The following is a 27,354-nucleotide window of genomic DNA, read 5'->3' on the forward strand; positions in this document are numbered from 1 at the left end:
TATTTGTTGTTTTAAATAAATATAGACTATTTATGTTTTAGAACAAAAAAAAAACAAAAAACAAAGACACAGGCAGAAAAGATTGTGAGTGCGATTTTTGATAATGTTATTTAAAAAAAAATATTAATTAAAAAGTTTGGATTTTGGAATTCCGGATTTAGGAATATGTACCTATAAGCGATACACTAATATATAATATATATATATATATATATATATATATATATATATATATATAAAATGCTATACTGTTGCCTATTATTACAAAGGTTTATAGATTGTGGAGGTTTTCTGGTATTTCTTGTATTTATTTTTTTACTTTAACTGTGGTTGTATTTCCTTCCAAGGCCAAAAGATCCTTTTATGAGAACAAATCCAGGTGTTGTGCATATAATGACTGTTGAAGAGGAGCAGCAAGTCCTTGATTTCTACAATTTCAAGTGGCTTGGATTTCCCTGAACTACTAAATTAGGGGTTGTGTACAATTGGTTTGATGAAAAATGTCCCTATACTTAAATTAAACAAAAACTGTAAGCTAAATAGTAATGTACCTACATATCTAAGAAGCAGTTTGCAATGCAGCTTAATTTTGCCGGATTGTTTATTGGTTTTGTTTTTTGTTTTCACCGATTTCTCTGTCCACAGAACAAAAAGACAAAAAGACCCTAATTTATCTATTTATACACTGTATGCATGTATACTTTAACTGCTCCACCCTGGGTGCTTTGCATGGCGTCATCAATTATATTTTTGGTGACATCATCAGTGACATCCCTAGTGACATCACCTGTGACATCATCGATAGCATCACTAGTAACTTAACCCATGACATCATCCTACAGCTCAGCAAAATTATATTTTCTAAATCATTAATGACATCACTAATGAAATCACCTATTACATCTTCAATGGTATCAGTAGTGACTTAACCCATAATATCCTCCTGCTCAGAGCAATTATATTTTCTAAATCATCAGACATCACTATTGACATCATCAATGACATCTTCAGTGACATACCAATTATATTATTCTTTAAATCAGAGAATTTATATTTTCGTAATACACCCACAGCCACCACACACTCACATCAATCTCTTTGCCCTTTTAACCCTATTTTCCTCACCCTAACAAATATCCTCATCTGTATACACAAGCATCTGTACACACAAGCATCTCCTCCTTCACCTTATTTCCTTTTCCTCACATACAGTCTTGCCCTCTGTGCTGCCTCTGCTATCAGCGACATCTACATCATACCTGTTTATCCTCTAAATTACCCTACTCTTTCCACACTTGTCTATATTTAACCCCCTTCCCCTTTTCTTCATACAGAATCCTGCTCATCCTGTCTCTTTCCTTCTTATAAACATCAGTCTCCTCATTTTCCACCATTCTTTACCCTTTTTTCCCTAATTTCTGCCACACATGCAGCCTCTTCTGTCCTCTGGTTTTTCCTTGAACAACATACATGTTGTATATTTTAGTACCATTGATTACAAGATAGGTTGATGTTAAAAACAAAAATGTAATCTAAGATACCATTTTTTCAACTATGTGTATAATGTCTTCAAGGGTTATGTCACTACTGATCCCATTGATAATGTCATAAGCTATGTCACTAGGATATCATAGATTATGTCATCAACAATGTCATGTGTTATGGAATAAGTGATGTAATTGATGATGTCATGCAAAGCACTAAAAAGTTTGGGATTGTCTTGCTTTTTAATGTTTGATTGAGAACTTAAACTTTAGGCATTAACATAAGTTTTTGCCAATTAGTTTCCTTGTTTATTTCAATTTTCTTAAAATAATTTCACACACATATGCACCATGCATATTTTTATACTTAAAGAAGATATACTTATAACAAAAATATACAGATAGGATAACAAGTATTAAGGTCAAACAGCAATTAGTCATTATTTAAATGCATAACTGTCAAATTAATTTTAAATAAACACAACTAAAAAAAAGGAATACCTACTGTATATATATATATATATTTTTTTTTTATTTTACAATTCCAATGGTAAAAAACAATTACAAAATTAAAATATACTATATAATCATTATCAAATTTTGTTTTAAATTATTTAACACAATTAAAGAGAGAGAGAGAAAGAGAGAAAGAAAGAGAGTGTAAGAGAGAGAGAGAAAAGATTGATTAGAGAGAGAGAGACAGTTCTGCACACAGTGAGACAGCCGTGGACACAGTGAGACAGATAATGAAAGCATTTCAACAACTTAATAAAATTAGCAAACTATCAGCTAGATTACGAGTTTTGCGTTATGAGTGAAAAAGCATTGTTATGCTTCATAACGCTGCTTTTTCCCTAACGCCGCTATTACAAGTCTTGTAGGTATAGGTGTACCGCACACCTTTTTGGCCGTCATGCAACATCAGTACTGCACTTTTAAAAAAAGTGAGCGGTACACCCTATACTGACAAGATCCGTACCGCCATCTAAAGTCAGTAGTTATGAATTTTACGTTACAAAGCTGCACCATAAAACTCATAACTTAAGTGTTAAAAAGTATATTAACACCCATAACCCCTAAACTGAGGCCCTCCTGCATCGCAAACACTAAAATAAAATTATTAACCCCTATTCCGCCGCTCCCCGACATCGTCGCCACTATATTAAACCTATTAACCCCTAAACCGCTGCCCTCCCGCAAACACTATTTAAAGATTATTAACCCCTAATCTGCCGTCCGCCCACACCGCAGCTATAATAAACCTATTAACCACTAAACCGCAAGCCCCCACAACGAAATACTTAAATAAATGATTAACCCCTAAACCTCTGACCTCCCACATAACTAACTCTACATAAATATATTAACCCCTAATCCTAACCCTAACGTAACCCTAACCCTAAGTCTAACCCTAACGTAAGCCTAACATCCCTTAACTTAAATATAATTAAAATAACTCTAAATAAACCTTACAATTATTAACTAAATTCCTATTTAAAACTAAATACAAACTTACCTGTAAAAAAAAACCTAAGCTAGCTACAATATAACTAATAGTTATATTGTAGCTATCTTAGGTTTTATTTTTATTTCACAGGTAAGTTTGTATTTATTTTAACTAGGTAGACTAGTTAGTAAATAGTTATTATCTTGAAAATGAGAGAAATCTCAATGTATCCTTCCTGGTAAAATATTTTATAAATAAATAAATTATAAATAAATACTAGCTACCTAGTTAAAATAAATACAAAGTTACCTGTAAAATAAAACCTAAGCTACCTTACACTAAAAAGTAACATTACAATAAAATAAAATAAATGATTAAAATACAATTTTCTAACTTACAAAATAAATAAACACTAAATTACAAAAAATAAAAAACAAAATTATCAAAAGTAAAAACAAATTACTTCTAATCTAATAGCCCTATCAAAATAAAAAAGTCCCCCCAAAATAAAAACAAAAACCTAGCCTACACTAAACTGCCAATGACCCTTTAAAGGGCCTTTTGTGGGGCATTGCCCCAAAGAAATCAGCTCTTTTACCTGTAATAAAAAATACAAACACCCCCAACAGTAAAACCCACCACCCACCCAACCAAACCCCCCAAATAAAAACCTATCTAAATAAACCTAAGCTAAACATTGCCCTGAAAAGGGCATTTGGATGGGCATTGCCCATAAAAGGGCATTTAGCTCTTTTACATTGCCCAAAACCCTAACCTAAAAAAAAATCCATCCAAAAAAACGTTAAAAAAACACTAACCCCCGACGATCCACTTACAGTTATCGAAGTCCGGACATCCATCCTCATCCAGCCGGGGAAGTCTTCATCCAAGCGGAAGGAGTCTTCATCCAGGAGGCCTCTTCGATCTTCATCCAGCCGGCGAAGTGAAGGCCTCATCCAAGCGGAAAGAAGTCTTCATCCAGATGGCATCTTCTATCTTCATCCATCGGGCGAGGAGCGGGTCCATCTTCAAGAAATCCGGCACGGAGCATCCTCTTCTTACGGTCGTCGCTGTAAACTAAAGGTTCCCTTTAAGTGAGGTCATCCAAGATGGCGTCCCTTACATTCCTATTGGCTGAAAGATTTCTATCAGTCAATGGGAATTATTGGGGAAAAAATCCTATTGGCTGTTGCAATCAGCTAATAGGATTGACCTCTCATTCTATTGGTTGATTGGAACATTTTGTGCCTCATCCAAAGACACACATGATTCCCCTCACTTTAACATGTACATCAGATGATGTTATATATCTAATAACTTGTCCATGTCAACTTTATTATGGGCTAGATTACAAGTGGAGCACTATTTAGCTGTTTTGTGCACTAAAACCTTTGGAAGTAAACTTTTTTACATGGATGGGTTAGTGCACACACATCTTTTATTTGCCAGATGCTGTTAATTTATTCCACATTTATCGTGTGAAGAGCAGTGAAGCCTACCTGACCCTGCTATTTGAACACGAGTATTTGCTCGCTTTAAACTTAGAACTTTTGGAGTTCAACACATCCTACCCTAAGGGCGATCGTTGTATATCATCCATTGTATTAATTATTGTATCTTTTTATGTTATATGTTTTGCTTTATGTTTCATCTTTGATTATTTAAATAAGCGCCCTCTATTTATTTATTTTTTTAGATAGCTCATACTGATTCTTGAACTCTAGTTGCGCTTTTACAATGTTATTCAAAGGGTCAATTTTAAATTAGAGTGAGACACCATGTAAGATCTTATCTGATATGTAGGTGGCTCCTTATCTACAGAGTTTTGTGCTTTTTGTATCTGTTCCAAAGATTGATGTGTATTATGACCTATAATTAGGGGTGGTTATATTGTTTAAAAATAAATATTATGAAAGTACCTGAAATAAACCAGTACAAAATGGATATGATCTAACAGGTTAATTAACAAGTTTGTTATGAAGTATACAATATTTATATCAAGCATGCAGTATAATCATAGCCTGCAATATAAACTGAAACATGTTAACCCCTGTATTACAATATGTGAAGGATATAATTCTCTTTGCTAGCAATTAATGTAGTTGGTGCCATGCAACATCTATGAGATAATTATAACCTGTATTAAAAGAGATATAGGTATTATACTAATGCTCATTTGATATTAATAGGAACAAATAACCGCACCCTTGATGAGCATTGGGGGAGAGGCTGCACAATATTAGGAACATTTATAGCAGTTTACTGTACATCAAATGCAGCATCCACACCTATTGGATTATAATTGTCCCTGTGTTTCCCCTATGGGATTTTGTTAAAAAAATGTATATATATATATATGTGTGTGTATATGTTTGTATATATATATATATATATATATATATATATATATATAAAGTTCCAAGATAATTTTGCACTCCAATGACCAACTAACTTATGCAGCTACCAGGGTGCAAAGTCAAAAGTAATGCAGTTTTCCAGGAAGAGACTGCACTCACTGGGCTTGTATAAAAAATAGCTTTTATTTAACACAGGTTAAAATAGGGAATTGTCATACTTTGCAAGGGAGCAGGTTCAGGAGTAAGGAGCTGTTGTGCAGAGGTGTCAGGTTTTGGGGTTAATGTTGTGTTTTGTCTGCGTGAGTCTTTCCTTTGAAGCATAATTAAACAGGTACAACATTTTAGGAAATAAAGGAGATGGTTTTATTTATAGGATAAAGCAATGTAGAGATATGCAATTAGATAAGACAAAGTCTATAGGTTGTAGTATAAGGCAGGAATACAGTTCTTTGTAATAATAGGCAGGAATGCAGAGCTTTGTAATAACAAACAGGATATTTGCATATGCTGTAGACTGGAACTGTGTAATAACACTCAGGAAAGCCGAGCTTTGTAATAACAAGCAGGATACTTGCATATGCTGTAGAACTGGAACTGTGTAGTATCAGGCAGGAAAGCAGTGCTTGTATAACAGACAGGATACTTGCATATGCTGAAGACTGGAACTGTGTAATAACACGCAGGAATTCAGTGCCTTGTAATAACAAGCAGGATACTTGATTATGCTGTAGACTGGACACAGTTGTAACAAACTGGAAACTTGCATAAACTGCAAACTGGTACTTTAAGCAAACTTGCATAAACTGCAAACTGGTACTTTACGGAAATTTGCATAAACTGCAAACTGGTACTTTGTAGAAACAAACAGGAAACTTGCATAAACTGCAAATTGGAACTTTGTAGAAACAAAGAGGATACTTGCATGAACTGCAAATTGGAACTTTGTAGAAACAAACACGATATTTGCATAGACTGCAATTTGGAACTTTGTAGAAACAAACAGGATATTTGCATAGACTGCAATTTGGAACTTTGTAGAAACAAACAGGATATTTGCATAGACTGAAATTTGGAACTTTGTAGAAACAAACAGGATATTTGCATAGACTGCAATTTGGAACTTTGTAGAAACAAACAGGATATTTGCATAGACTGCAATTGGAACTTTGTAGTAACAAACAGGATATTTGCAATTTTGCATAGACTGCAATTTGGAACTTTGTAGAAACAAACAGGATATTTGCATAGACTGCAATTTGGAACTTTGTAGAAATAAACAGGATATTTGCATAGACTGCAATTTGGAACTTTGTAGAAATAAACAGGAAATTTGCATAGACTGCAATTAGAACTATGTAGTATCAGGAAACAAGCAAGCAAAAGTACCTGAGTCAGTCCTTAGGAAAGAGAGTTTTAGGCAAGATCAATTGCCAGTAAATCAGTCCTAAAATGAAACACAGTGCCAAGGGATTATCCAGAAGAGTAGTCAGTAATTGAAGCAGAAATCAGGAACCAGGAAATCCAACAAATCTGTATTTCACACAGGATACAGGAGCAGAGAGTCTTTCAGAGTATCACTCTCAATGTCAAGGCACAGAATTGCAAAAAAACCTCCCAGATAAAGCAGGCTGCTGATTAAATGATTTGTTTCAGCTGGCAAGCAGGTGGAGCCAGAGAGCCGAAGTTGCAGCAAACAGAAAAACACAATATTCTTTTCCTGTGATCAAGCCATCTGGTGGCATAGTGGTAAAACAACAGGCTGGGAAAGAACAACAGCAGAAATAGAGACAGGTCCCAGGTTCCATTCCAGGCTGAACCATGACAGGAATAGAGCATGATGTTTCGATGCCCTACTGGCATCTTTATCAAATGTCCCCAAATATTTAGAATAGCAACATCACCAGCGTGATGTCCCAAAGGAGGTCTGGTTGAAAGTGAAAAAGTTCTGACTTTTATAGTCACTCCTCAATGAGCAATAAGTATACCGCATACAGTGGTGTGTAATTAAACTTGCCACTCCACATCTGATTCAATGTGTTCCATCCATTGTCAGGTTGATGCTTCATGCTGATTGGATCCGTCCTCACATGTGCCTTTCACTATGATGGAAAACAGAGAGCCGCATGGCTAATTTGCATATTACCAACATGGCTGTTAAGCCCCACCCCTCAGGCATGCATCATAGAGCCGATAGCAGTCAGTGGGAATTTAAACACTTATACTGTTGAGTGATACACACGTTATTGTTTCCAGTGACACCACTGTCACCTCTGGACATAAAACTTCATGAACGTGCCCCACATTTCATATAGCTGGTCATTACGAGAAAATGTGTTAGTCCCATGGTTCTTCATATATTGCCATATATCGTAGCCTCAAGTTGTTATGTTCAAGCATCAACCACTTGTAGATGATGTTTCATATCGTGTTTAAGGGAAGATTGCTCATATTGTGAGAACTTAATTTGTTAGATAAAAAGGCATCCAACAAATTTAGTGAAAATTAAACAGCCTAGGACGCCATCCATATCAGCTGTACAACCGCCTTGCTTCCTGCATTCGTGAGCAAAAGGGGGCGTGGCTTAATCAGCCTGTGTACTGCGTAACACTGTTTGATAAGCCAATAGCGGTGAGGTAGGGGATTCCCTACCTCACCTACCTCGAAATGTCACACAGTAAAGCTGTTTTGAAACTTTTAAATCCAGAGAGTGCACTCTTTTCTTTCATTTATTGTATCCTTTATGCACCCCGGTCTGAGTACAGCCGAGTCTACAGGAGTTTGTGAGAGTGCTGCCTTAATTCTTCATTGCATAGATTCAACAAGGTATTGGAAACATTCCTCAGGCATTTTGGTCCATATTGACATGAAAGCATCACTCAGTGGCTGCAGATTTGTTGGCTGCACATCCATGATGAGAATCTCCAGTTCCACCACATTCCACATCTGGTGACTGTGGAGTCCATTGGAGTACAGTGAACTCATTTTCATGTTCAAGAAACCAGTTTGAGATGATTTAAGCTTTGTGACATGGTGCATTATCCTCCTGGAAGAAGCCATCACAAGATGGGTACACTTTAGTCATAAAGGGATGGACATGGTCAGCAACAATAGTCTGGTAGGCCGTGGTGGTTAAACGATATTCAATTGGTACTAAGGAACCAAAAGTCTGCCAAGAAAATATCCCCCACACCATTACACCACCACCCGAAACCATTGATACAAGACAGGATGGATCCATGCTTTCATGTTGTTTATGCCAAATTCTGCCCCTATCATCTGAATGTTGCAGCTGAAATTGAGACTCATCAGACCAGGCAACATTTTTTCAATCTTCTATTGTCCAATTTTGGTGAGCTTGTGCAAATTGTAGCCTCTGTTTCCTGTTCTTAGCTGACAGGAGTGGGACCCGGTGTGGTCTTCTGCTGCTGTAGCCCATCTGCTTCAAGGTTCGACATGTTGTGCATTCAGAGATGGTATTCTGCATACCTTGGTTGTAACAATTGGTTATTTGAGTTACTGTTGCCTTTTTATCATCTTGAACCTCTGCCCATTCTCCTCTGACCTCTGACATCAACAAGGAATTTCATCCATCAACACAACTGCCACTCACTTTTTCAGACCATTCTCTATAAACCCAAGTGATGGTTGTGCGTGAAAATCCCAGTAGATACGTTTTTTAAATACTCATACCAGCCCGTTTGGCAACAACAACCATGCCACGTGCAAAGTCACTTAAATCCTCTTTCTTCCCCATTCTGATGTTCGGTTTGAACTTCAGCAAGTCATCTTCACCACGTCTAGATACCTAAATACATTGAGTTGCTGCCATGTGATTGGCTGATTAGCAATTTGTGTTACCAAGCAATTGAACAGGTGTATCTGAAATAGTGTCCGGTGAGTGTATATATGAACTTTATAAGTTTATTACCTGTGCATACAAATTACATCCTGAAGAAGGAAGGTTGAGGTGAGTCTGTTGTCAGTGAGAGGCAAGGGTTCCCAGACAGACACAGAGCACCAAGACTGCCAGAAAAGCAACAGTGTCATTTAATAATGTAACTATCAGCACTACTGCAATACGAGGTTAAAAAAATGTGCCAGCAGCTGTGCCCCATCACCAGCCCTATGTGATATCACATTCAGCGGTCTGTGAAAAGAAATTGCAACCTGACCCAGTATGCTCCTGGTCTCCACTGCAACATGTATACCAGGAGCAGGAGGGGACACCAGGTAAATTGGACCTGAGGCATAGGAGAGGTAGCAGTCATGGTTGCTTCTCTGTAGCTTGAAAATAAAACAAAGGCCATCCCTTCATATCTCTAAATATATGTGTGTGCTTGTGTCTTTTCCTCTTTGTGTTTCTCTGCCCCTACATTTATGTATATATGCATGAGTGTGTCTATCTATCCTTACATGTGTGTATGTGTGTGTTTATCTGCCCCTACATGTATGTATGTGTGTGTGTGTATCTGCCCCTACATGTATGTATGTCTGTGTGTCTATCTGCCACTATGTGTATGTACAGTCATGTGAAAAAGAAAATATACCCTCTTTGAATTCTATGGTTTTACGTATCAGGACATAATAAAAATCATCTAGTCCTTAGCAGGTCTTAAAATTAGGTAAATACAACCTAAGATAAACAACAAAACATGACCTATTATACTGTGTCATGATTTATTTAACAAAAATAAAGCCAAAATGGAGAAGCTATGTGTGAAAAACTAAGTACACCCTTACTGCTTCCATAGGAATTAAGAGGCTAAGTAGCAGTTAGGTGCTTCTAATCAAATGCTCTTGATTAATTGTTCATTAGCAAGTGTGACCACTTCTATAAAAGCTGAAGTTTTAGCAGTTTACTGGTCTGGAGCATTCAGGTGTGTGTTAACACAATGCCAAGGAGGAAAGACATCAGCAATGATCTTAGAGAAGCAATTGTTGCTGCCCATCAATCTGGGAGGGGTTATAAGGCCATTTCCATACAATTTAAAGTCCATCATTCTACAGTGAGAAAGATTATTCACAAGTGGAAAACATTCAAGACAGTTGCCAGTCTTCCCAGGAGTGGATGCCCCAGCAAAGTCACCCCAAGGAATGGATTGAATTGGTTTAGATACTTCCCATATACTTTGGTTAAAACAAATGCCTCCTTTTGTGATTTAACAGCTGTCAGAACACTTGATTTCCAGCTCTGATGAAGTGCCCTTGAGGCAGGAAACGCGTCAGCTTCAGAAACCTGTCTGCTGTGCATTTATTGTTTTCAACGTAATGTATTCAATAAATTGATCTTTTTAACTACTTTAATCTCCACTGGCTTATTTACACAGAGACCTGTGTTGCTTTGTTTTTAAGTTCTGAATTGTTTAGGGCCGGAGTGGAGAACCCCAGTGCACTACTATTTCCAACCAATGCTGGTCTAACAGTGTTGACACCAAAAAGAAGTTATACGCTCAGTGTGATTTGGGAGAAACACACCATAAGCATTGTGAAGCGGATACTGTCAACAAACAGAGGTAATAATCAGAAGAAAACTTTTCCTAGATTCTCCTTACAGGAGTTTGCTCAGTGCGGTAAGCCCTTGTTTTATATACCGGTTAACTAATTTTGGGACATTTCATATCATGTATCACTAACCCTGTGAAAGCCACGGCAGTGGAACTCAGAGAGAGTTGGAATCACGGGGAAATAACTCTATAACCTTTTCACCTGCACAGTCTATGTTATTGATGGGCTTCATAACAAAATGCTTAAATCCTCAAAGAACTGAAGCAACGTTATAAAGAAGAGAGGGCCGAAATTCCTCTACAACAATGTGAGAGACTGATAAAGTCATACAGAAAAAGATTACTTCAAGTTATTGCTTCTAAAGGTGGCTCTACAAGCTATTGAATATTGTATTGAATTATAAGGTTTACACACAGGGCTTCTCCATTTTGGATTTATTTTGTTAAATAAATCATGACCCAGTGTTATATGTCATGTTGTTTTGTTGTTCATCTGAGGTTGTATTCACCTAATTTTAAGACCTGCTAAGGACCAGGTGATTGTTATTATGTCCTGATATGTAAAAGCATAGAATTAAAAGTGGCTGTACTTTCTTTTTCACATGACTGTATGTATGTGTGTCTATCTGCCCCTGCATGTACACTATGTATATACAGTGAGGGAAAAAAATATTTTGTCTCCTGCTGATTTTGTACGTTTGCCCACTGATAAAGAAATGATCTGTCTATAATTTTAATGGTATGTTTATTTGAACAGTGAGAGACAGAATAACAACAACAAAATCCAGAAAAACTTCCTTCCCCTTTTCACTTCCCTTTCTCCCCCAGGCGGAGTCCAACATCCAACAGAACACAGATTTTTCATATCTCTCCCCCCCTTACCTTACTCTTACTTTAGGAAAAGACCTAGAAAATGACCCGCCTTAGAATCCTCACGCACAACTCCAGAGGCCTTAACTCCCCCTTCAAACGTAGTCTACTTACCCGTATGCTCAAGTATAATAATCCTGTTCTGGTTTTCTTACAAGAAACCCACTGGCAGCTGGACACACCCCACAGATTTTACTCAAGTTTTTACACGACCATAGAACACTGCCCATTTATTAAGAAAGCCAGAGGAACAGCTGTAATGATTCATAAGAGGATTGCTTTTTAACAAATACGGGTACTTAAAGACCCCCAAGCTAGGTACACAATATTAGTCTGCAAGTTAGACCATGTCCTACACACCTTAGTCTCAATATACCTGCCCAACTCTCACCAACCCGTGTGTCTTAGTAAAATCTTACGGTTAATAGACCAACACAGACAAGGCAGGGTTCTACTAGCAGGGGACTTCAACATGATTTGGGATACTAAAATGGTCCGTAAAACCCTGACACTGACTAAAGTCCATCCCCAACTGTGTCTTCTTTCCACACGGTTCAAAACTATAATGTCAGAATTTGTTTATTTTGACATGTGGAGGTCACTGCATACGACAGACAGAGATTACACCCATTAATCCCCCGTGCACAAAACCTACTCCAGATTAGATCACTTGTTCTGCTCCGCAGCAACATTAGATTCAATCTCTCACACTAGTATTTCCCTCTGCTCATGTTCAGATCATGACCCAGTTCTTGCTGACTTATGTTCTAGCGACCACAACCCAAAAAAAGGCAAATGGTCTTTGCCTCGCAACATTATGGTGGACACCCCCTTTAGGGAAGAGTTTCGCAAAGATATAACTGAACTCATTCAACATAATGACAACGGACAAACTACAGATGACACACTTTGGGAAGCCATTAAAGCCGTAATCAGGGGTTACATTATTCGTAAGCAAGCCCGTCTTAGAAAGGTGGCAGGTCTCACCTTGGCCCAAGCCCATTGTAAACTTAGATTGTTAGAAACCACTAATCGGGCAAACATTACAAATGAAACACTAACACAGATTTCGGCCGTCAGGGCACATATCAACCAATTAGAACTACGCCACACACAAGAAAATCTTACAAAACTTAGGCAGCTATTCTATCATAAAGGCAATAGAGCAGACACCATGCTAGCCCACAAACTACGTCATCGGAACAATATGTCCTGAATCCACCAAATTCAATACAACAACAAAGTGATTAGATTGCCCTCCTTGATAGGGGAATGTTTTGCAGATTATTATTCCAAATTGTACAATATAGAGAAAAATAAAAACTAATTCTCCACCCCAACACAACGCATTAGACAATTTCTTAGCTCTCTAAACCTCCCGACTCTGACTTCGGAACAACAAGAGTCACTGACTAGCCCATTTACCCTGACTAAGCTCAAGCAGGTAATTAGACGTCTGAAACCTTTTAAGGCCCCTGGGCCAGATGGATTCCCTGCACAATTTTACAAGACCTAATGCCAAGAACTGGCTCCACTGCTTCTTAAGTTTTTTAGCTTAGCGAGACGGGAAGGTAATTTCAAACAATAATTTTTGGAAGCTAGCATAGTCATGATTCCAAAGCCAAACAAAGATCCCTCACTGTGTCCTAACTAAAGGCCCATTTCATTGATCAACGCAGACATCAAAATATACTCAAAATTGTTGGCCAACCGTATCTGTAAACTCTTACCTAGCTTTATTAATCCGGACCAGGTTGGTTTTATATATAATAGTGAGGGCCCAGACAATACAAGGCGTCTTGTCAATGTTGTTTGCGAGTCGACAAGAATGAATAAGCCTTTCTCGGTCATCTCCTTAGATGCCGAGAAAGCTTTTGATCGGGTTAGATAGACTTATCTTTGGGAGACTTTGAGAGCCTTCAAGTTTCCCTCCGACATATGTCTTGCGGTACAAGCTCTGTACTCTAGACTGACGGCTGTAGTCAGGGGATTGGGCTTCCATTCTGACCCGTTCCCAATAACTAACGGAACGAGGCAGGGCTGTCTACTCTCCCCATTATTGTTTGCCCTAGCCATTGAACCTTTAGCAGAAAAAATGCGTTCTGATGAGGGCTTGGAGGGAATTATGTTATCTGGATCTAAACATAAAGTCGCATTGTTTGCAGACGATGTCACCGTGTTTTCTGCAGATCCACTCCGTACAATACCTAGACTCATGGAGATTTTAGAAGCCTTCGGTGCCCTATCCTTTTACAAACTTAATGTCCCTAAAACAAAGATATACTGGTGGGGATATCCCCAAAAGTATATTCTGGATCTGCAAGCTAAATTTTGCTTTAAATGGTCGAATAAGCAGGTCACTCACCTTGGTGTGAGGATCTCAAATAGTTTAGGGCAGATGGTCAAGGATAACTATCTCCCCCTATTGGCAGATCTGTGGTCTCTTAAAACTGAATGGGATCATAAGTCTATATCTTGGATGGGCCATATAGCCTCTCTCTGAAAATGTCCTTCCTCCCTAGGCTCACCTACCTCTTTCGGTGTCTCCCAATCAGAATACCTACCCACCTTTTATTGCAATTTCAAAGTGAATGCACAAAGTATATATGGCAGGGGAAGGCTCCTAGAGTCGCCCACAGAACCTTACAATTCCCTACTCAGCTGGGTGGGTTGGCCTCCCCATCCATAGTCAAATATTATGAAGGGGCTATGCTTACCCATATATCCCAATGGGGGGTGCTTCAGGCACAAGATAGATGGAGGGATATCGAACAAGCCTCTTTACCATCTTTCTCAGAGATTTAATCTGGACCCCAGCCCATAGCCGCAGAACCTTAGGCATAACCAACCTCGTAATACTCGAGTGTCTGGCTGTCTGGGATAAGATTCAACACCGTGGGTTGATTGCACCTCATCCCTCCCTGATAACATCTGTCCCGGGCCTCCTCTCAGGCCTAGCAGAAACACACCCAAACACGTGGGCGTGGGTTGGGGTTAAACAAGTATCGGACTTTTGGTCAGGGTCAAACCAAGATGGGTTTATCTCGCTAACCCAGAACATATCTTGCGAAAGTATTCCACCTTTTCTTCACTTTGAACTCACTAGAATTAAGAGTTTCCTCGCTAGCTGGGGATTCCTCCACAGCGCCTCTCGCCTGTTAACCCCATGGGAGTCCATCTGGCGCGGGGGACGCAGACTGCTTAAGCCTTTATCGAAACACTATGACTTCCTTGACGGTAGCATACCTCCTGACCCGGCACCACACCTACTTAGGTGGAACACTTTACTTCGCACCCACATTCCCGTAAATGCCTGGCAAATGTCCATTACGTTAACCAAAAAAAACTGCACTGCGTAACAACCTTTGAAACCTATTACAAGGTTATATCCCATTGGTATTTGGTCCCTACACGACTATCCAAAATGTTCACTGAGACATCTCCTCTTTGCTGGAGGCAGTGCAGCCATCCTGGCGATATGCTTCACACGTGGTGGGAGTGTCCAAAAATCAGGCCTCTATGGAACCTATGCTTCCATACCCTTTCTGCATTAAAGATTACAATACCTAAAAGTCCAGCTACGGCGCTCCTTCATTTAAATATACATTCTCTTCCCATGCACCAGAAAATACGTATACCTCCTGTCCTCGGTTAAAACTAATATTGCGAGGTCTTGGAAGAAGGAGTCCCCTCCACGCTGGACTGAGATCCTAGACAATATGGCCTATCTGTAGACAATGGAAAAAGATATTTACTACAGTCTAGATAAAGTTGACTTATTTGAAATTGCTTGGGCTGACTGGAAGGACACATACGACACTTTATGGAAATCAATGGCCAAGTAGTTAGTAGCTCCACCCCATCCCAAATTGGGTAGATTAGCTAGACAGCCTCCTCTCCATTCCTCCCTTAACCTCATCCTCCCCTTCGCCCCCCACCCCCAGGTGATCACACTATGATGTATCGACTACACTCTTTCTTCTTTTTGTTTTTGAATACATATGTTTACCACCTATATTAATACGGTTCCCTCTCCTTAGTTAGAGGGACTTCTGACTTTTCTGTTATGTGATATCTAAACGGTACACTTGTACTCTTGTTATGAACCAACTTGTGTGTGATATGTTATATTTAAAATCGAATAAAAACTTATATAAAAAAAAAATCCAGAAAAATGCATTTCAAAAAAGTTATAAATTGATTTGCATTTTAATGAGTGAAATAAGTATTTGATACCCTATCAGTCAGCAAGATTTCTGGCTCCCATGTGTCTTTTATACAGGTAACAAGCTGAGATTAGGAGCACTCTCTTAAAGGGAGTGCTCATAATCTCATCTTGTTACCTGTATAAAAGACACCTGTCCAAAGAAGCAATCAATCAGAATCCAAACTCTCCACCATGGCCAAGACCAAAGAGCTGTCCAAGGATGTCAGGGACAAGATTGTAGACCTACACAAGGCTGGAATGGGCTACAAGACCATTGCCAAGCAGCTTGGTGAGAAGGTGACAACAGTTGGTGCGATTATTCGCAAATGGAAGAAACACAAAATCTCCCTTGACCTGGGGCTCAATGCAAGATCTCACCTCATGGTGAGAAAGCACTTGTACAGGCCTGTCTGACCTTTGCCAATGAACATCTGAATGATTCAGAGGAGAAATGGGTGAAAGTGTTGAGGCCAGGTGAGACCAAAATCGAGCTCCAATTGACATCAACTCAATTAGCTATGTTTGGAGGAGAAGGAATGCTGCCTATAACTCCAAGAACACTTTAGGGGTGTTTTTCTGCTATGACAGGACAATGTCACCGCATCAAAGGGATGATGGACGGGGCCATGTATTGTCAAATTTTGGGTGAGAACCTCTTTCCTTCAGCCAGGGCATTGGAAATGGGTCGTGGATGGGTATTCCAGCATGGCAATGACCCAAAACACACAGCCAAGGCTACAAAGGAGTGGCTCAAGAAGAAGCACATTAAAGTCCTGGAGTGGCCTAGCCAGCCTCCAGCCCTTAATCTCATAAAAAAATCTGTGGAGGGAGCTGAAGGTTCGAGTTGCCAAACGTCAGCTTCAAAACCTTAATGACTTAGAGAGGATCTGCAAAGAGGAGTGGGACTAAATTCCTCCTGAGATGTGTGCAAGCCTGGTGGCCAACTACAAGAAACGTCTGACCTCTGTGATTGCCAACAAAGGTTTGCCACCAACTACTAAGTCATGTTTTACAAAGGGATTAAATACTTATTTTACTCATTAAAATGCAAATCAATTTATAACTTTTTTTAAATGTGTTTTTCTGAATTTCTGTTATTCTGTCTCTCACTGTTCAAATAAACCTACCATTAAAATGATAGACTGATCATTCATTTGTCAGTGGGCAAACGTACAAAATCAGCAGGGGATCAAATAATTTTTTCCTTCACTGTATATATGTGTGTGTCTATCTGTCCCTACATGTATGTATGTGTGTCTACCTGCCCCTGCATGTGTGTATGTGTGTATGTTTATCAATGTGTGTGTATTTGTCTGTTTGATTCTGCATGTATGTATGCATGTGTGTCTATCCCAGTGTGTATGTCTGCCAGTACATGTATGTACAGGGAGTGCAGAATTATTAGGCAAATGAGTATTTTGACCACATCATCCTCTTTATGCATGTTGTCTTACTCCAAGCTGTATAGGCTCGAAAGCCTACTACCAATTAAGCATATTAGGTGATGTGCATCTCTGTAATGAGAAGGGGTGTAGTCTAATTACATCAACACCCTATATCAGGTGTGCATAATTATTAGGCAACTTCCTTTCCTTTGGCAAAATGGGTCAAAAGAAGGACTTGACAGGCTCAGAAAAGTAAAAAATAGTGAGATATCTTGCAGAGGGATGCAGCACTCTTAAAATTGCAAAGCTTCTGAAGCATGATCATCGAACAATCAAGCGTTTCATTCAAAATAGTCAACAGGGTCGCAAGAAGCGTGTGGAAAAACCAAGGCGCAAAATAACTGCCCATGAACTGAGAAAAGTCAAGCGTGCAGCTGCCAAGATGCCACTTGCCACCAGTTTGGCCATATTTCAGAGCTGCAACATCACTGGAGTGCCCAAAAGCACAAGGTGTGCAATACTCAGAGACATGGCCAAGGTAAGAAAGGCTGAAAGACGACCACCACTGAACAAGACACACAAGCTGAAACGTTAAGACTGGGCCAAGAAATATCTCAAGACTGATTTTTCTAAGGTTTTATGGACTGATGAAATGAGAGTGAGTCTTGATGGGCCAGATGGATGGGCCCGTGGCTGGATTGGTAAAGGGCAGAGAGCTCCAGTCCGACTCAGACGCCAGCAAGGTGGAGGTGGAGTACTGGTTTGGGCTGGTATCATCAAAGATGAGCTTGTGGGGCCTTTTCGGGTTGAGGATGGAGTCAAGATCAACTCCCAGTCCTACTGCCAGTTTCTGGAAGACACCTTCTTCAAGCAGTGGTACAGGAAGAAGTCTGCATCCTTCAAGAAAAACATGATTTTCATGCAGGACAATGCTCCATCACACGCGTCCAAGTACTCCACATCGTGGCTGGCAAGAAAGGGTATAAAAGAAGAAAATCTAATGACATGGCCTCCTTGTTCACCTGATCTGAACCCCATTGAGAACCTGTGGTCCATCATCAAATGTGAGATTTACAAGGAGGGAAAACAGTATACCTCTCTGAACAGTGTCTGGGAGGCTGTGGTTGCTGCTGCACGCAATGTTGATGGTGAACAGATCAAAACACTGACAGAATCCATGGATGGCAGGCTTTTGAGTGTCCTTGCAAAGAAAGGTGGCTATATTGGTCACTGATTTGTTTTTGTTTTGTTTTTGAATGTCAGAAATGTATATTTGTGAATGTTGAGATGTTATATTGGTTTCACTGGTAAAAATAAATAATTGAAATGGGTATATATTTGTTTTTTGTTAAGTTGCCTAATAATTATGCACAGTAATAGTCACCTGCACACACAGATATCCCCCTAAAATAGCTATAACTAAAAACAAACTAAAAACTACTTCCAAAACTATTCAGCTTTGATATTAATGAGTTTTTTGGGTTCATTGAGAACATGGTTGTTGTTCAATAATAAAATTAATCCTCAAAAATACAACTTGCCTAATAATTCTGCACTCCCTGTATGTGTGTGTGCCCAACTGACTTTACATGCATGTGTGTGTGTGTCTTTCTGCCCCTACATGTATGCGTGTGTGTCTGTCTGCCCCTACATGCATATATGTGTGTGTATGTCTATCCTTGTGTGTGGGAGTGTGTGCGTGCATGTTTATACCTGTGTGTGTGTCTACCTCACCCTACATGTATGGATGTATATTTGTGTGTCTGTACCTGTGTGTGTGTGTGTGTGTGTTTGCAAGTACATGTATGCATGTGTGTGTGTGTGTGTGTACCCCTACATGTGTGTGTCTATCCCTGTGTATCTGTATTCCTGTCTGAAAATACGTGTATGTGTGTATATCTATCTTTGTGTGTGTGTGTGTGTGTGTGTGTGTGTGTGTGTGCTTGTCTGCTCCTATATGCATGTATGTATAAGTGAGTGTATGTATGTGTGTATATGTTTGTGTGTCTGTTTTCCCCTGCATGGATGTGTGTTTCTATCCCTGTTTATGTGTCAGTCTGTATGCCCCTACAAGGATGCATCTTTGTGTCTATCCCAGTACATGCCTGTCTGTCTGTACGTATGTGTATGTATATAGTTCTTTGTGTGCCTATGATTATCCCTGCATGTATGTGTGTCTCATGCTTGTCTATCCCTGTCTATATGTCAATTTATATTTCTTAATGCAAATGTATAATATAATTGAATAATGGCACATTACAATTTTATGTATGCAACCTCAAAAATATGTGTTAAAAAGTGGGCTTGTATGAAGAGAAGAATTTTCATGACTCTTATATATACAGTATATATATATATATATATATATATATATATATATATATATATATATAGTATTGAGCCAGTTGTTCGTTCCTGTGAGTGTGCTTCTCTCTGTGTGTGTGTGTGTGTGTGTGTGTGTGTATATATACATACAATCAGATGTGTAGTTACTCCAACCCAGCCCCATGCCAGCTATGGGGTAGATTACATATGGAGCTCTATCGTTAACATAAGGACTACAAACACGATCACGGGATTGCAGAGTTTTTTGTATTCAAATCCATATAAAAAGTGGCGCGGTGTTTAAATTACCACAAATTAATTTGCACAATCTCAGAGTAATTGATGCTCCCTTATGTTCTATGGGTGTTGCCAATGTGAGCTTGTATTACAAGTTAAAAGTAAATGCAATGGCTCAAATGATATCACATTTCATGCTCATACTTTTAACGTGACTTGAAAGTATGTGTAAAGAGTTTGGTCAGTGGAAAAAAGTTGCACTAAACTAGACTATTCACCCTTAAAACGCCACACTCCCACATTGCAAACTACCCCGCTACACTATTAACCACTAAACTGCCACACCCTCACATCGCAAACTACTCCACTACTCTATTAACCCCTAAGCCACCACAACCCCTATCACAAAGTACCCACTATCCACCAAATAGCTAAACCCCCTAACACCCCTAACCTGACTCCCCCATGTTAAAAAATAAAAAACATACCATTACATAAAAACATTCTAACATTACATAAAAATAAAAACCTACCACAAAGTAACACATAAAAAAAAAAACATTACAATGAAAAAAAAAGTTTTTCCAAAAGTTATGCCTATTCAAAAACTAAAGCCCCCTCAAAAAAATCCACTACAAAATAATAACCCAGGCTTCCCTGGGAGAAAGTGGGAAAAGCACAATTTTCAGATGTAAAATGCAGAAAAGGAAATAATGAATGTATACTGCAATAATGTCATCCTTCAATAATAAACCATTTTATGCATTATTAAATATGAAGTTTAATGGCCCTTTAACATGTGCCAGACCTGTTTGTCTGATCACAAATTCTTAGACCATTTTTCATTTGATGAATTTCAAAGATAAAAGAACATAATAAAATATCAAACAAAACTTTCCAATGTATTGACAAGTACTCCAAAAAGTTTGCAAAATACATTAAAATTTCCCTTGCCAAATTGGATGAAAATTGAAAGTAATATTATCATAGCTCTGCATACTACTCATTCCCACTACACTAAATAAAGCCCCTGGTCAAGTCCCTTAAAGCTAAAAACACGTGTCTCTATGGTTTTGGAGTACAAAAGATTAATTGCACACGTCACCTATAAGCATTATTAAACACCTGTTTAAATACCTCAAAGGCACATACACACATATATCTTTGGTTTTGAAACACGTCAGGCTAATTGCACACATAACCTAATAGAATCACTAAACACTGTTAAAATAAAACAATCCCCATACAGATCTGTCAACCAAAGATGTAACCTCGAAACCCCAAAAAATCTCCATTTTGTTTGTCCTTAATGCCCCACATTTAGATAATAATCTTGTGTTGTTTTTGGCAGGTAAATGGCAAAAATATTTTAAGATTATGATCACTGGAAAAACAAACTAACAATACCAGACAACATTCAGAAATTATCTACCAAAATCAAATGCAAGCTTGTGATCAACCCCTTAGTTACCAACATAGATGTACGTTGTGACCTAAATCTAGATTTGCATCAGGAAAATCTAATGGATTTCTTAAACACATCTGCCAAATTGGTATTTTGCAAATAGATTTTAAATCTCATGTAAAAAACGTGACATTTGGAAGCAAGGTTTTACTGAATTTGAACCCTTAAATATATTTATTTTTTTAAAGGAGCACATAGCAATTAACTTCACTGCATTATTAATCAAAAAATGAATATGTAAGGATCCATTTCATATTTGCACTGCATTATTTTATTATTTGTATCTAAATTCTATCACAACCCCACAAACAAATGTTAATGTCTTGTAAAATGAAACAAAATCATAAAAAAATACTAAGGGCTAGATTACAAGTGGCATGCTATTGATAGCGCGGTACGTGGTAATCAATTCCCGCCGCCGCGACTGAGCTAACTAGTGCACATTATAAGTTAAAATTAAACGGTTGTGATAGAGCGCACCTGAAGACCAAATGTAAAGTGTAAGGGTTAAAAAAAAAATGTTACGCTCATATATATACTTGGCAGTAGTATAAGGGTCCAGGTACTTGGTAGTTATACACTCGTCCTACTGCCATTCCTACTACAATCAAGGACACGGCCCTTCATGCTGTATACATGTCTCTAACTTACCTCATACTGATTGAGGGTTTTTAATGTAAGCGCATATTATTATTGAATAAATATTTTTTATTGTGTCAAAACAATATTATGCTATGTGCTTCTGTTTTCCTTCTATGAACAACATCTTGACTACATCCTGAGGGAACGGAGATTCTCACCACCCAAAGGCACTTCTTCCTAAAGGATCTTGCAAAAAAAGAATAAAGTATTCCTACCACCATTGAAGAGAGATATAACAGATGGATTACAGTCTACTTCCCTCTACCTAAAGAGAGTCCAGGATCTTCATTCCTATAAAGAATCCTAACGGAGGGACCGATTCTAACAACAAGTTTCCAGGAACATCACCAGGACACAGAAGGTCCATTACAGTAAATCACCTTTAAATCTGGGTGCATTCCTTACCTCATATGATTGAGGTAACAGCTTGTAAGCAGAAATTTCTCAATTGATTCAACAACTGTGAAGAAACTCACCAAAAAAGACTACTAAAATAATATTTGATACACTTATACTTATAGTATACATTGTATAGCTGAGCGCCTCTACTTTCATATTGATTTTTCTCTTTCTATACACTTTTTTACAGAGTTAGGGGTACTCTGTTTCAATATAGAGGCAGCACGCTAAACTTATACCAAGTTTGATCAAACTCATATTACCTATAGGTACGAATACTTGGGAAAGCTTTACAAATATCTGATAGTTATTTCCCTTGGTAAGACATAACAATTTACATATGATAGATTTTAGCGCAGGTGGCCTCTTTCTTTCTTACATATATATAATATATATATATATATATATGCAAACAAAAAACAGATGAATATAGCGCTATAAGTATAGATAGTCCCCAATCAAGAAAGGCAAAGTACCAGTAATGTCCTATGTTAATAGGTCTCCCTGTGATGTTCCAATGACACCAAATCTTTGATATCTGGAGGGAAGAGAGGGTTCTTTTCTTCTACCTGCAGCCAACTCCAAAAAAACGAAATCCCCCTGTAAACAGGAGAGCTTCTTGGACCAAATCTAAAACAGAAGAGGGAAGGGCGCACAGCAAAAAAAGACCTCCTGGTGCAGTATGTCAAGATATTTCTTATATATAATGTGATGCAGTGACAAATGAACACTCACATGTTATAACCTCAACTTTATGATGTATAGATATGGCACAAAACGATTATCCACTTTGGAAAAGGCAATCCAGACCCCTTTTTGCGTTCAGCCTCCTACTCTCTCTTCAGACAGTGTGTACACCCTTCCAGCAGAATATTAACCACTTCAAAAAGATGTCACCACAGTTCTTTTTATAAGTTTCAACCTCAACTTTATGAGGTATAGATAAGACACATAGAAACGATTATCCACTTGGGGAAAAGGCAATCCAACCCCTTTCTGCTTCCAAGCTCTTTCCTTTTTCCTCTGGTAATGTGTTCACCCCTTCAGCAGAGGATTTAACCCCTTTGAACAGATGTCAGTACAATCCTTCTGAAAAAGGTGCTAAAGCAGTTCTCCACAGGGGGTGGCAAAAACGGTTATATATATCAGTGGGAATTGATGAATAAAATATACTTTTATTAAATGAATACACAACTTCATGCATATACTGATGCTTTAAAAGTCCTAATATAACCGTGTTAAAAACCTTGAAGTAAAACACATAAAGTCTAAAACAGTGCTACAAATTTTCAAAACCAAAGTCCTTGTTTTTAAAGTTCTTAAATTTGCTGAAACAAGTGTCCCAAAAATTGAAGCAGCTAGTACATAAAAATCATTTGCTTACTGCATATATTTCATTGAGTACAAAAACTAGTTGTATGTTTGTGCTTTTGCACTGGTAGCAAAGCTGGCAAAGCGTCTATTCGTGCCGTAGCACTCTGTTTCAATTGCGGCTGTCGAGGGGGCGTGGCCTGATGCGTTTCGTGACTCGATTGGTCACTTCATCAGAGGTAGGGTACGCCCCCCCAAGCCTCCTATTTATGTCACTCAAAAACATCAGCAGTGATTTAACACCTCCGTCTTTGTTTTGGGAGGAGGTGTGATTTCCTTAACATTTGATGTGTTTGTTTAAAGGGCAAAACAGCCTGCTTATAAACAAAAAACACTTTGTCCCCTCACATTCCTATAACTGTGCATATTTGCTAAACCTTCTTTCCTCATACATTTACAGGAATCTTCATACATTTTGGTTAAAATTATGTATAAATATATATATAAAAAAGGTTATATTGAAAATTCCAATCGTTCTCATTTTTATCCATACATGTGAGCCCATGTTCTTAAAATCATCTACCCAGAATATAATGATCCTAAACCCCATAAAAAAGAAATATATAATTGAACTCCCTGCATGTTTGTTTACATATACTCATGACCAATATATTTATATTTTGTCTGTTACTCTTCTTGGTGTTGCTCCCTCAGTAATTTCTACTATGTTTTTAACTACCATATGTATTACATATATACTCACTTTTCATTGTTTTTTCTTATACCTATAAAAAAGCTTGCCAGGTCGATGTCTTTGTTTAAACCTTGTGGATCCAGGCTCTCCAAAGCGTGGATCCAGAAGATCTCTCTCTTCCTGAGTTCCAATAATCTGCTCCCACCTCTGGAACCCACCTGTACCTGTTCTATTGCTTTTATGTAGAATTGTGAGGGATCTTTTTTGTGTACATTTGTAAAATGTTTAATTAATGGGGTTTGTAACTTTCCTGCCTCTGTTTTTTTCATGTGTTCCATGCATCTCACCTTCAAAATTCTTTTTGTTCTTCCTATGTATTTTAGTGGGATCTTGCATTTGCACTCCAACATGTATACTACATAGTCTGACTTGCAATTCAAATTTCCTTTTATTTTACTTAATTTATCCTCCCCTTCTATACCCGTACTCTTATTGTAATTCTTTGAAGGGTGTGTGTGATTGCAACATACACAGTTTTTTTCTGAAACATTTGAAAAAACCTTGTATTTGAGGCATACCCCTGTTGTTCTCTTTTTTTGTTTCTGGCTCTCTGATGATACTAGGAGCTAGAATGTTCTTAATACATCTATTTTTCTTAAAAATAACCTCCGGATGTCCACCCAGGCTTTCTTTTAATAGGGGGTCTTTCAAAAGTATACTCCAATGCTTTTTGAAAATAGATTTATTCTGTGTATAACCGGTATTGAAGGTGGTGACAAAACTGAGACTTCTTTTATTTTTATTATCATTATTGTCAGTCTTATTTTGCTTATTTTTATCTGTACCCATGTTAATTTGGTCACTAATCTTAGAACATCTTATACCTTTTTTGGCCATTATCAGATCATTCCTGTTTTGATTTCTAGCTTTTTCATAGGCTTTCTCAATATTTTCTGGTCTAAAATGTTTGGCCTCAAACCGTACTTTTAACCTATTAGATTCCTCTTCAAAATCTTCAAGGCGACTACAATTTCTCCTTATCCTCTGAAATTGCCCAAAGGGCACATTTTCAATCCACCTAAGGTGGTGACCACTTTGGGCATCCAGAAACCCATTGGTGTCTGTCTCTTTCCTATACCCTCTTGTGCCTATCCTGTCCCCTTCACTGAAGAGGATAAGATCCAGGAAACTGATCTAATTTTCATTGGACTCTCCTGTGAATTTCAAATTCATATTATTTGAATTCAATTCTGCCATGAAATTGGACCAACTTGTTGAGTCCCCGTCCCAGATGACCAACACATCATCTATATACCTCTTCCAAAATATAAGATGTTCATTTTTGAAAGTGTCATTTTCATAGATCATCTGCTCCTCTAGACACCCCACATACAAATTTGCAAAATTTGGTGCAAATTTCGTCCCCATGGCGGTGCCCTTCTTCTGTAGATAAAACCTGTCCTGAAACAGAAAGTAATTTTTTCTCAGGACAAAATCTATAGAGTCTGTCAGAAATTCTTGCTGAATGAGAGGATAATCCTCATGTTTTTCCAAGAAGTATCTCACAGCCTCTATGCCACCGCCATGGGGAATGGATGTGTAGAGAGCCGATACATCTAATGTTGCCCACCTATAGGTTGATTTCCAATCTATGTCTTGTATCATTTGTAACAACTGTGGAGTGTCCCTAAGGTGTGATTTAAGGCTACATACCATTGACCTTAGGAATCCATCTATATATTCAGACAGTTTTGCTATCAGAGAATTAATGCCCAATATGATGGGTCTCCCTGGAGAACTTTTCTGATTTTTATGGATTTTTGGCAAGTGATAAAATATAGCTATATTTGGCTCATCACCTTGTTTCTATAACCTTGATCAATATGTGTTTTATATTCATCAAGGTATTGATGGGTGGGATCTCCATCCAGTATCTCATATGTGTCTATATCTGACAAAAGGTTGAATGCCTCTTTTAAGTAATCTACCTTGTCCTGGATGATGATACCACCCCCCTTATCTGTGGCCCTAAAAATCAACTGATCTTTACTTTTTAAATTATTTAATGCTGTCTTCTCTTTTAGACTTAAATTGTGTTTTTTAATATTAAAATTTCTACACAATTCTGAACATTCCTGGATCACTACATCCTTAAACTGAGAAATATACTTTCCTTGTGAGTGTACAGGGAAAAATATTGATTTTGGCTTCAGTTTGCTGTGACTGCAACCTTCCATATCTGTATTGTCATCCTCATGTATAGAATACAATTCTGGGTCATTTTGAGTCTGATTATTAAATGCTTTCTCTAGATCAGCTAGTGCTTGCAGGGTTTCTTTATCATCCAATGTTAGGATGTCCCCATTTTCCTTATTCATGCCTTTATTGAAATGTCTAGTAAGTGTCAGTTTCCTGATAAACTTATTTATGTCCACAAATAGATCAAAAGAGTTGGGGACCTGTGTAGGTGCAAAAGAGAGACCCCTTTTCAGGACTCTCTCTTCTATTGTATTCAGTGTATATGAGGAGATATTAAATATTTGAATTGTCTCCTCTGTTTTGTTTACTGGGGTTTTCTTCTTTTTGTGTTGAACCCTTCTGCCTGCCCTGCATCCTCTTCTTCTATTTCCATGGTTCTTTTTCTTCCTTTTGTTTGATTTTGTTCGTAATTTGGCCTCCATTCTAGATCCCAATCGACCTGTTTGGGTCTTGCCCTTCTGTTTCTGGTCTTGGCCTGAACCGGTTCCCTGTGCCCTGTTCTAAAAAATGGGGTTGGACATATGGTCCCTGATTGCTTCTCTTTGTTTCTATACGCCCAGAATTAAAGGTTTCTACATCTTCCCATTCTGCTTCCTCATAATCTTGTTTGTCTCTAAATTCCCTCCATCTTTTTGGGGTACCCCCATTGTATTGTTCCCTCCTTTCTCTCTGTCTATTCATCTTATGATGTCTGTAATTATTACTTTGAGACCCTTGGTGATAGTTGTTATAGTTATGTTGTTCATACGGGTGATCTTGATATCCCCT

The sequence above is a fragment of the Bombina bombina genome, chromosome 4 (genome assembly GCF_027579735.1).
Source record: "Bombina bombina isolate aBomBom1 chromosome 4, aBomBom1.pri, whole genome shotgun sequence".
Lineage (NCBI taxonomy): Eukaryota > Metazoa > Chordata > Amphibia > Anura > Bombinatoridae > Bombina > Bombina bombina.